Genomic DNA, 12,108 nt, shown 5'->3' with positions numbered 1-12,108 from the left:
GGACTTCTGATTTCTACTCATATCTCACACGCAGTTTCTTGCTCACATGTCTGCTAGGAGCGCATCGTTGCATTCACTGGTGCTATCTGTGCTAGAATAACCTTCCACTTCTCATCCTTGCCGGCAAGGTCGGCATTATCAGACAGCTCCAGCTCTCAGATTTATTCACAAAAGTTGCCATCTGCTGTTTTTGATGGGAAAGGAATGTAAATTCCTTTCCTGTATCATCATTTTAATGCCTCATCTCTGGAAAAAAATGTTAGTGGTGGGCACCTGGAACATCTTTGAAGGGTCGTTGTTTCTACACCATGTCATCTGCCTGAAGCTGTGATTCCTCACCTCTTGAACAGCTTCACACTCCTTTAATATCTCCACTGAGTGGACCAAGAGACAGAAACTCCAGTCATCAGTAGAGGTAATTAGTTCTTAGCAGGGAGTCGTATCAGTCTGCAGATGAAAATGTTGCTTCATGTCTCCTTTGTACTTTGAAGCAAGTACTGATTAAGAGCCGTCAGAGGTGCTGTCTTGCCATCAGCGGCTATAGCTTTTGCAAGTAAGCGTTTTTAAGATGGGCCAGCCATAGATAGACTCTTTCATAGCCTTCTCGTTTCCCCAGGCAATTTGATCGTGCACAACATGTGGAAGACCATAGCAACTTTGAACAATTTTTGTTTTGATCATATTAAATCAGATACCTCATTCCAGTAGGCATCACAGGATCTGTGTCACACCCAGCTGTGAAAACACAAGGTGAATTCCCTGTGAATTTGTCACTTATCTTTACTGGGGCTGAACCCAGCCTTGACCTAAATGAGGAAGGTCCAGCTCTTGGTCCAGTTCTCATGAGGGGAGCACAGCACAGCAATGTGCCCTTGTGGCCAAGAAGGCCAGTGGCATCCTGGGTGCCATCAAGAAGAGTGTGGCCAGCAGGTGGAGGGAGGTCCTCCTCCCCCTCTGCTCTGCCCTGGGGAGGCCGCACCTGGAGTGCTGGGTCCAGTTCTGGGCTCCCCGGTTCAAGAGGGATAGGGAACAGACAGGAGAGGGGACAGCAAAGGGCTGCCAAGATGCTGAGGGGACTGGAACACCTCTCTTATGAAGAAAGGCTGAGGGATTTGGGTCTCTTCAGTCTGGAAAAAAGACGACTGAGGGGGGACCTTATCAACACTTATAAATACTGAAAGGGTGGGTGTCAGGAGGATGGGGCCAGGCTCTTTTCAGTGGTGCCCAGTGACAGGACAAGGGGTAACAGGCACAAACTTGAGCATAGGAAGTTCCACCTAACCATGAGGAGGAACTTCTTTGCTGTGAGGGTGGCAGAGGCCTGGCACAGGCTGCCCAGAGAGGTGGTGGAGTCTCCGTCTCTGGAGACATTCCAAACCCGCCTGGGCGCGTTCCTGTGCCACCTGGTCTGGGTGACCCTGCTCTGGCAGTGTGTTGGACTGGGTGATCTCCAGAGGTCCCTGCCAACCCTGTGATTCTGTGATCAGTGCAGAACTGCTAATGGGGTGGCTGAGAAGGTCTCCAAGCCCCTGCTGTCCCCAGTAGCTCAGCCTGTACTTTACCACCTCTGTTTTCAGTTTTTATCTCTAGGTTGAGCTGACAAAGTAGTGCTGGCCTTACAATAGGGAGCCCTTGAGTGGCCATGGCCTCCATTCAAATTCACAAGCCCCAGATAAGGGGCTAATTCTGACTGTGGTGATGTGATTTGTCTGGGAAGCTGTTTCTCTGCCAATTAAATCAGCTGGGAAAAGAGGGTGCTCTCCTGCAAACTGGGCCAGAGCGTGGAAGGACTGGATGAGAGGCATTAGAGGCTGGAAACCCTCTTTTTATTTTCTCTGTGTCAGGTGAAGTCAGCTTTAGCAGGAGCTGAAGGCAAGAGGGAACCAGCCCAAAGCTGTGGCTCTTTGCCTGAGGCAGGAAGACAGATGCGTGGTGTGTTGCATTCAGGTGCCTGTTACAGAATCATCGAATCACAGAATGGTTCGGGTTGGAAGGGACCTTAAAGATCATCTAGTTCCAACCTCCTGCCCTGGGCAGGGACACCTCCCACTAGATCACCTTGCTCAAAGCCCCATCTAACCTGGCCTTCTCCAGAAGTTATCTTCTCCAGAAGCTGTCCTCTCCCTGCGAGGCATGTGAGGTATCAGTGGTGTGTCAGAACCTCTTTGCACGGCCTGTGGTTGGGGTCTGTTAGCTCATATGGGTCTGTTTGTGCATTCTAGTCCTCACATGGCAGAAGAGTTACATTAGTCTGAAGAGTTAAGCAGGACAGCTCAAGGTGACGTGGGAGACCAGAAAGGGGGGATTAAACATGTGGGTGTTGGGGGGGGTCATAAGTGAATGCGAGTGGGGGCAAGTAGCTTGAACATAACTTGAAAGTCTGTGACCTGGCAAGAAATTCAGAGTATCAGGAGCAAAGAACTGCCTGGACTTTGTTGTATTCAAGACTTGCAGGGGATTCAGCAGCTCTCATCCCTCTCACTCCTCCTTCCTCTGAGGCAGGAATCTCCCAAACTCTCCCCGTTCTTGGGGCTGACTCTCCACCTTGCTGTTGTTGAGATCGGACCCCTCCAGCCCCGTGCCAGACCTCTCCAGGAGTGGGGCTGTGTCTGTCAGCGTGAGAACCTCGAATGGCCACTGCAGAGGACCAGATCCACAAAGGGAAGGTCCCATAGCCCTGCAAGCCCACGTGGCAGGCTCGGCTGGGCAATGGGTTGCAGGCTACTGGGAAATGAAGAAAAGCACTTCTGTTTGGGAAGGAGGGACACTGTGTTGAGTTTATGCTGTATCTGTGCTGCAGATCATGAGATAGCTTAACACTCTTGAGCTGTCAGACCTGGCATTTTTCCTCAACCTGAACTGATTTTTTAGAAATCATTGTTAATTACGCCCTCCAACCAGAAAAAAAAAAAAGGTCTTTGATCAGTGCTTCACAAAGCAAGTACCACCCATTGCTGCATCTTGTGACAGCTCATTAGGAGTTGCCTCCATTACAAACCATGCTCATCGGCTGTGTCTGAAGTCCTGGACCTGGCAGCCTGCACAGGGAGAGGAGTAAGACAAGGCTTTGTCTCAAGGTCTCAAACCATAGACAACCACTTCATTCATACAAAGGAGGCCTTGTAACAAGGGTGCAATCACGGATGAGCAGAAGATAAGGCCCAGCAGCTGTCCCAGAAGTGAAGTAGGTGTATCAAATTGGATGTTTTTTTTTGTCGTTGTCTCATCTGCAACCCCAGGCGGGGGTTGGTGGTGCCTCTGTTTGAAGCACGATAAACGGGAATGCCTGGGCACCAAGTTTCTTGGAGCTGTACTGCCAGGGCAGAATTTGGCCTCACGGGTACAAGGTGTCAGTGCTGAAGTTAGTGGTGTTAGCCACTGTCTGTTGATTTAAAACATAGCCGGTGTCTCGACCCCGAAAAAGCAGCACACTCTGGAAGACTATTGTCCGTGAGGCTGCCCTGCCATCACGGAATGATTGGTCTTCATAAGCTTACAGGGAACAGGAAAGTGAGAGACTTTCAGCATTAATTATAGCTCATTTTTCTGGCAGCCCACCGTTCCACAGCTGATTTAGAGCTGCCTGAAGAGAGGTTAAGAGCTGCATTGTGTGACTGTGTGGAGAAGCGATCTGAAATAGGAACAGGGCAATGGGGGAGAAGGCTGCTCATGACACCGTGACAGGCCTTTGCAGCAGCCTTTGCTCCCTGCTAAGGTAGAGTGGCCAGCAGCAACATTTGATGCCACAAACTCATCATTGATAGAATCAATTAAGCCAAAAAGCCCACCGGCATTCTCTAATTTCCTTCTACTTGTCCCGAGACCTCTGCATCTCTTGGGTCTGAGGACATCCTGGTTTTGGAGCTCCAGGCTGGGCAGCCGTGCCCTGCTGCCATTCCCCTTGTGGCCGCCTCCTCCTCACACCAACCCTACAGCTCGGAAAAGCCTGGGGGAGGCTCTTGCCAGAGCCACTGCAGACAGGAATGGCACCTGCAGTTTACTCCCCTTCAAGCGGGCAGCAGGATGTCCAGTGCTGTGAAACGCAGCCAGTGTGAAGTATTTCAGACCCCTTCTCTTCACCCTCCGTGACTATTAACTGCGCAGGCGCCATGTGGGTCAGGACCCGCACTCCACGCTGTGTTTGCAGGCTCGGGCTCAGCCTCTCGCAGAGCAGCTGCTCAGCCCCAGCCCTCGTTCAGGAGCTGCTTCCACCCCACGAGCCCTCTCCTGGCTCTGATGCTTTTCATTAAGGGCGCTCTCAATTGAGAAGGGAAAGCGTTTTTCCTTCCTTATTCAGAGCATGCCTTGAGCATTTTGGCTTGGGAGCCCAGCTCATACCAGAGCTCCTCTGCCAGACGTGGGCCTATCATGAGTTTTTTTCTGTATAATCATACAAAGAAAAATGTATTTGCCTTTCTCAGCAGACGTTTTCAGTGCAGTATCTCCTTCTTAGTCCTAGAGTATATTTTTCCCCATAGTGAATAATATGTTTTACTTTGTGTGCTTGTGTTTTGCCAAACGTGAAGCGTGAGGATGATGCTGTTTGGAGATGGACTGATGAGGCCCTGCTATTCCCAGCCCAGAGGTTAATGCTAACGCAGGGTTTCACAGGAGGCTCCTTGAGCTGCACATTTGCAAGTTTATCTCTGAGTGCTTCTGGGCAGCTCGGCTGGTAAATCACAGAAGTCTTAACCTCCAAATCACCAGGCAAAGCCCGATGTTAGGGGCATTGCTAATGAAAGGCAGTCACATAAACCTCTCAGGCTGGTGGCAGAGGCTGCTTGTACAAATCGTCACTGTTTGAGCATTCTTAGAAATTTTTCACTTGAATTAAATGTTCTGTGGCCTTGCAGCATGGCAGGTGGATGTGCACAAAATACCAACAGGAAGAACATGGTAAATTCAGGCAGTTCCCTGTCTGAATTTAACAGAGGTGTATATAGCGTGTTCCGGACTTAACACCCATCTGTTTTGTCCAGGAAGGCACGGTGTGGATACCCTCCACGGTTCCCACCACACCCTGCAGTGCCCGTGCAGCTGGATGCCATGCTGGGATAGTCCCATCTGTGGCAGAGGGTGTCGAGGGCAATGACTGGACGGAGCCAACTTTTGGGCTGGCTGAAGAGGCTGCATGAAAAGGGCCTGACTCTGCTTCCATTCACATCACTGTAGATTGGTCTGGGGTGGCACAGCGGCAACCGAGAGCAAGCTGCAGCTTGCCATCATCCAGCAAAGCCGCACTGCATCACTCAGCTGCAGGGAAGTGGTGGTGACAGGGGTCTGTCTGTCACCGAGGCAGGTGGCAGAGCCGCCCCACGCGGCTCTGGCACACGAGGTGCACAAAAGCACTGACCCAAACCCACCAGAGCTTTCTGCCCCTCGTCCTCCCCTGTGCCTTGGTGCACACAGGTGCCTACCCGCAACGTGGCAGGTTGTGGATGGGCTGTGTCTGGGGGTGATGCAGGCAGCTGGTGGGGCTGAGGGCAGGGCAGAGGGGCTGGTGCCTGCAGCTGGGAAGCATTATCAGCTCCTGCTGCATCACCAGTGAAAAGCAGGGCAAGTGGGGAGGAGAAACGATCATCGGGGACTGAGGGAACATAGGGAAGAGCAACCGCCCTCAAAGAGGAGTTTGTAGTGCTGGAGAAGCACTGTGGGTCTTTGATCCTCTGGCTTCTCTTAGGGCTAGAGGATTCCCCAAGCCATTAAAACTGCAGATGTGAGACCTCACGTCTGAGCTTGCGAGGCAGCGCGTGTCCTGCCTGCAGTCCACAGCATCCTACCTCTGTGTGCTTACCAGCATAGTGTTTTTGCGTGGTTTCAAAAGGCATCTAGTTTAGGACAGTGTTTCACTTTTTCCAGTTGTGCTGCTGTAGTAGCTGCCTCCTGACTTTGAGGTCAGAAGTGTAACCACTGAAGAACTAAAAAATGCCCCAGGAAGATCCAGGCCGGGCAGGCTGCCTGGCGTGGGGGGAGCGGGCAGGGCGGGGGGTGCTGCCCCCACCTGCTGCGCTCGCTGCACCTGTCCGGGGGGCAGCGGGGGCCCGGGGCGGGCGGCGGAGCTCTGCGGGGCGGGCGGCTGCCGGCGCTTCCCTTGGCGCTGGGGTGCGGGCCGGCCGGCTGGGCTCGCTCGGCTGCGCGGTGCTCGTCGGAAGCGCTTCCAGGGGCAATTTCAAAGTGGTTTTATTAAACTGAGAAAATGAACTGCGGCGGAGCAGCGAGTTCCCGGCTGGGCTGAGCCTCGGTAAGCGCCGCGGCAACCCCCACCGGGCAGGATCCCTCCGGCCGGGCTCGGGAGCAGCACGCACCGCCTCACCCGCGGCTCTCCGCGCTGCCCCCGCAACCCCGCGGGCGGGCCGGGCCCGTCCCGTCCCGTCCCGTCCCCCCCAGGCCCTCCCGCCGGCCGAGCATCCCGGGGCGGGGCGGGCTGGGCTGTCCGGCGGGCGGGGGTGGCTCCCGGTGCCGCCCCTCCGCCCGCTTCCTCCGCCGGGCCGCGGCCGGAGCCCGCTGCCCTCCGCCGCCGGCGGTAGCGGGGCCGCGCCCGGGGCTCTTCGGCCGCATCCCCGGCGTGCGGGCCGGCTGCGCCGCGGGAAGGGCCCGAGGGACGGCGGAGCAAGTGAGCGGGCTGGGGTGGGGAGCTCCCCCCCTCCTTTCTTCTCCCCTCCCTTCTCTCCCCCACCTTCTCCCTTTCTCCCCCACCTTCTCCCCTCACTTCCACGCGGGTTCCATCTACCGCGGCTGTCGGGAGCGCAGGGCTGTGCTGCTGGAGCCCGGGGGTTGCAAAACATCTGGCTTTGCAGCGCGCTTTTTTTCTTTTTCTTTCTTTTTTTTTTTCTCTTCCCTTTTTTCCCCTTACACTTGGAGTAGCTAATTGGATAGGAAAACACTAACTGCAGGGGTGGGATTACTTCATGCTCTTGCAATGCTGTTTTGCTGTTCGATTTCAGTCCTTTCGCGTGAAAAGCGCCTGCCTGGCCGTGCCGCCCCGGGAGCGCGGTGAGGGGCGGGCGCAGCCGCTGCTCAGCCGCCAGCGCTTTTTTTTTTTTTTTTCTTACCAGTTCTTCACTTTTCAGTCAGATTTCGTTGTCTCTGTGGTCTGCGTTGCTTTCAGAGGAGATTTGCCCTTTTGAAGGGTGCGTTCAGCGGGTCCTGCAGTAATCCCGGCGCATTGCTGTGCGCTCTGAGATTTCCTCATGTGGCAGGTTAATTCCATCGCTAGAGCTTTTTTTTCCTTTTGTTTCAAGGATATAATGTGAGATCCAGGGAGTGACAGTGCCGTGTTTGGTTTGCTAGCAGTGGGCTGTTTTCTCCCCTGCCTGATATCCTGGGGAGAGAGGGAGCCCTGGCTCCTGCAGCCTCGGGTCATGACGGTGTGGAGCAGCTCTGAGCTCTGCCTCACGCCCCTGGACGTTATTTTCCTCTCCTGCTGCTGAAAGCTGGATTTCCTCAGGTTTGTCTGAGAATAGGGGAAACAAAGGAAAGTTCTCAAATAGGTGGCACTGAAATTCAGCCAGCCGAACCAGCAGAAACGGCTCTCCTAAGAACACAGTATTTCTAGATGGGCTCCTTGAAAAGCTTCTTCTTGAACGTGAACAAGAAGTTGTGTGTCTTTTTAAAGAAGAAAGGCTGAGGAGGTGAGTCCTGGATGTGGATTCCTTTAGGCCAGGAGTTAGCAGGATGCTTAAACGTGGGGATGAGCGACCTGGGGCTGGTCCTTGGGTTGGATGGATGGATGCATGTTTGTCATGGTGGAAAGTGTGCAAGTGGTTTGTGTCTGTCTCGTGCTTAGCTTTCCTGCGCAGTGCCCTTCCAAAGGGGATGTGAAGCGTGGTGTGGAGGAGCAGCTTCCTTGTCCTTGCTGTCTTTCCCCTACAGGTACTTTTTCTTGCTCTCAATTAGAGCAGTAAAATAGGGAGGGAGCTATTTGTCTTCCTTCTTTATTGTAAATATTTTACCTGTCAAAGAGTAACCCTAGAAATAATTAAAACCAGGGAAAGTTGCTTTGTGCGTCTCAAAGCCGGGCTTCCCCTGATGGTATCATCCTCCGGGGTGCGGCTGTTTTGCTTTACTTGCCTGAATTAATTGTGGTACTGAGAACTCCCATGTGGTCCCTGGAAGTTGTCCTGCATTTTGAAGAGTTTAGAACTTACTGAGTAGCTGCTTTTCTTCCCTAAAAGGTAGTGCTGTTAGGTGTGAAATTTCCCAGCCCAGCCTGACCCTGGGACCTGAAAGTTGACCTTTGCAGCTTTCACCCCACCAAAGGTCGTTTTGGTTGATGTATTTTTAAAGTTGCTCATCTCATATAAAGTTAGGAAAACTTGATATTCCTCATAATAGTTGCATGAATTAGCTTATGCCCTTCCTTCTCCCCTTCTGCTAAGCAAAAATCCACATCTATTTTGATGCTAACAACAACCGTTCAAGTGCCTCCCAGAGCCAGCGCACCTGCAGTCCATTCATGTCTGCATGCGGGAGCTCTGTCAGTCTCCGATGGTCTCCCCCAGTGCAGAGAGAGGGGCTGGAGGCGTAGGGATGGCAAATGCTTTTGGTGAGGTTGATCCATGCTGCAGAAGAGCCAAAGCCTCTGCAAGGAAAATGATGGAATCTTGGTGTCTCTTCCTGGAGAACAGCTTCTTTTGGGCTGAGGCATGTCCTGCCCTGTGCAGTGCAAGGAGCTATCTGTCACGACTGTCTCAGTGACATCTGCTGTGATGTTAGTGGGGAGCAAGTTGAGCTTCTGATGTTATTCTGGGTGAGAACTTGGTGACAATATATTGCGTGCTCCTACAGGATAATTAAAACAGTGGTTAGAAAGAGGCGAGATGCCCTCAGTGTCGCAGTGATTATGGCAATGGGTCTTTTAATTATCAGCCCTTTATCTCCAGTGGGTTATAACTTGAGAGCAAACACTCTTCTTGTTAGCTTTAAGGGTTTAATTTTTTAAGAGGGCAAACGATTGTCATTTGCACAGAGCTCCGCCACAGTAATTCTCGTCTACTGCTCTCCACTTTGCAGCATCGTTGGCGTTGGGAACTGGAGTGCAGCAGTGTGGAGCCTGGGCAGAGGGAGGGGCTGGTAGCCCGCACCGCTCCACTCCGCTCCCCTCTGAGCAGTGGAAGGGACCGTGTGTCCAGAGCCAGCAGCAGCGTGGCTGGGGAAACCCGGGCAGCACTTGGAAGTACAACTGCAGGGGATGTCGCTTGTGGCAGGGAGTGGAGCCAAAGCATAACCAAGAGCCCCATCCGTCCTGGCTCCCAGTGGCGAGAGCTGGCGAGGGCACCGGACTGTGCATTGGTGGACCGCTGGCAGTGCCTGGCTGCTCTCCGTCTGCCGCAGCCACTGCTTGTGGGGGCCTGTGTCTCTCCCAAAAGGAGAAATGTGTGTTGGCTGCTTCACCAGCCCCGGGCTGAGCTCAATGTCTGCGGCAGCGAGGGCCAGGGCTGTGCTCAGCTTGGGGTGGAGCTTCTCCTCCTCACAGCCTGCATCCTCTCCAGGCTGTTCTTGCCTCTCCCTTCTGACTCGTTTCATCTCTCCCTGCTTTAACGTTGACATGTTAAATGACATCTTTGTGGTCATTTAGTGATGCTGTATCCTGCCGAGGCTGTGTAAAAATGCCACAGCCTGTTTGCTGGGGGCTGCAGGCCTTGGAGCGGGGAGGGACGAGTGCCAGCCCCCGCAGGTCCTGTCCCTGGGCATCACCATGACCTGCTGCCCTGGGGCCGCATTCCTGCATCCCTGTGCCTGTCTGCTCAGCAAATGCTGCTGGAACCTCTCCCTGTTTATGCAGTTGTCTCAAAACCACAGATATCTGTGTCTCATTGGGTCAGAATGAGAGCACATGGGCCAAGTCATGCCCTCCCGCTGAAAGCCAGGGCACTGCTTGTTTTTCTGGGGATGCAAAAAGATGAGAGGAGACAGGCCACCTAACTGGAGGATGAATGCAGAGCTGGGGGACGGCAGTGCCGTTTCAGTGGCACTGAATTGCCCTGGGCAGAGTTACAGGGTGGGCTGGGTGCTGTTGCTTGGGTGGAACCAGTTACGGTGGCCTCTGCTCCCCTTCGGCTGCCGGGCAGGATAGGAGAAGGACCTTGCAGCTGGGGCCATCGGACTCCCTTGCTGCTCCTTTCCCTCCCTGAAGGAAGGCTTGGCAATGCGGCTGGGTGCTCTGATGCCGTCCAAACCATGCTTTGTTCAGCCACGTGTTGTCACTGAGAGCAGGGGACAAGGATGCGGCTGGCCGAGTGACCTCACTCTGGGATGGTGCCCGTAGGAAGGGCAGTGCAAGAGCACAGATCTCCCCTCTCTGGGGAATGAGGGTCTGCTTTGCCAAGACCGCCTGCATGGGCAAGGGGGATTGTACCACCGGTGATCTTGTGCTTGGGTCCCCTTGCGCAGCGATGGCTGGTGGTACCAGACGTGTGCAGCCCCATCGGGCTGCAGTGACGATGCTGAGAGTAGCCCGTGGGTGCTGGCAGCCCTGGGTGAGCGGCTCTGGAACAACCTGTTCTAGGTAGAGCATTTGCACTAGAGAGCCCAGGCTTTCAAAAGCTTTAATAGGAAGTTTTTGTGATAAATTGATGGCTTCATTTTTTTGACCTTGGAAAGTTTTTCATGCATTAGCTACATGTAGGAAATGTAGTTTTCCATGCCAGGAAACGGTGAGTTCTAGCTCTGAAGCAGAATGACCAACATGATCATTTTTTTATTAACATGTATCAGAGCTCATGTAGTGTGAGCTAAGGCTTGGGTCCCCGGCTGAGACCCTCTGCTTCAGAGAGTCTGTATCCACCTGACAGTGGAGTTGAAAAGGGGAACGGGGAGAATGTACAGTTGTTTTCTTCTGATGGCTGGGAAGCTCCCAGAGAGACACCACGGCACAAGGGCTTCCAGACTTAAAGAAGTGTTTTGGTTGTCACCGAAGAGTAACTTGAGGGGAAAAATGAAGTGCTAAAATGATGGAGGCTTAAGGACTGCTTGGACCCCTTGGTCCCGGGGGGTCCTCTGATGCCGGACCCCTGGCAGTGGCGATTGGCATAGGGCTCTGGTCCCGCTGGGCTGAAGAGCGTTCTGGCCCATGCAGCATTACTGTGGGCTCGTCGGTGTAGCTGTCACTGAGTTGTCATCTTTTCCCTTACTGTTCCTCTGGCTTCCTGGGGGTGTAGTGTCTATGCTGTCCCTGTTCTGGGTTAGCGTTCGTAAGCCCTCTCCCAGATGAGAGGCAGCAACCTGCCTGCCCTCCTAAGGGCTTGTCCCTGCTCCACCTGCAGCTGCCGTGGGTTACAGAGCACCCAGATGAACGACACCCTGTGTGAGCCTGCAAGTCGCTGTGGTGCCAGTGCCCTGCTGGTTTTGGGGATGTGTGATGTAATGGACGCAGTATAAAACTCAGTTCTCATTCTGTTTTCGTTTACAGGAGGTATCTGGGGACAACAGCACCTCAAGGTGCTTGGCGTTCGTGTGGTGCTGCAGACTCAGCTGTGTTAGAGGACGACTTGGCCTCTCGGAGCATCTGAAGTGACACTGCCCACGAGTGTGAGCCTGCAAGTGGTGAGAGTCTGCACCAGACGTCTGCATGTAGTGTTTTGTAGAGTGCTAAGAATGTGCCCATATGGACAAGAGACCCCAGAAGTCCCTCAGATGTTCTGCTGCTTTCACTTACAAGTTCCCCTTTGCTGTATATTGTATAGTGATGTGTCAGTAAAGTGGGAGGGGGGCAGTTGCCCTCTGGCTGTGTGTCGTGGTTTAACCCGAGCTGGCAACTAAGCCCCACGCAGCTGCTCTCTCACTCTCCCTCCTCGCAGTGGGATGGGGAAGAAAATTGGAAAAGTAAAAGTGAGAATGCTCACGGCTTGACATAAAGATAGTTTAACAGGCGAAACAAAAGCTGCGTGTGCAAGCAAAGCAAACCAAGGAGTTTGTTCACTACTTCCCTTCGGCAGGTAGACGGTCAGCCACCTCCAGCAAAGCTGGGCTCCATCACATGTAATGGTTACTTGGGAAGACAAAGGCTGTAATTCTGAACGTCCCCCCTGCTTCCTCCTTCTTCCCCCAGCTTTATATGCTGAGCGTGGTGTCATATGGCATGGAACGTCCCTTTGGCCAGTTGGGTCA

The 12,108-nt window shown here is 53.5% G+C and overlaps 1 protein-coding gene across 7 annotated transcripts in view; it reads left to right on the top strand.

Annotated features, from left to right (window-relative positions):
• Positions 1-6,489: 6,489 nt before the first annotated feature.
• LOC128914117 (ankyrin repeat and fibronectin type-III domain-containing protein 1-like) overlaps positions 6,490-12,108 on the top strand; it is a 260,886-nt gene continuing 255,267 nt past the window's right edge. For 3 of the 7 annotated variants that reach the window (XM_054212696.1, XM_054212695.1, XM_054212690.1), the window contains exons 1-2: positions 6,490-6,613; positions 11,411-11,544. The gene's annotated coding sequence lies outside the window, so the exon portion shown is untranslated. Of the gene's footprint in view, positions 6,614-7,119; positions 7,632-11,410; positions 11,545-12,108 lie in introns of those variants that run through there. The other 4 variants (XM_054212698.1, XM_054212692.1, XM_054212694.1 and 1 more) reach the window with 4 other exon arrangements.

This window comes from Rissa tridactyla, chromosome 8, assembly GCF_028500815.1.
Source record: "Rissa tridactyla isolate bRisTri1 chromosome 8, bRisTri1.patW.cur.20221130, whole genome shotgun sequence".
Classification (NCBI taxonomy): Eukaryota; Metazoa; Chordata; class Aves; order Charadriiformes; family Laridae; genus Rissa; species Rissa tridactyla.
The sequence above is the reverse complement of the archived record's forward strand: the minus strand, read 5'-3'. Positions and strand labels throughout refer to the sequence as shown.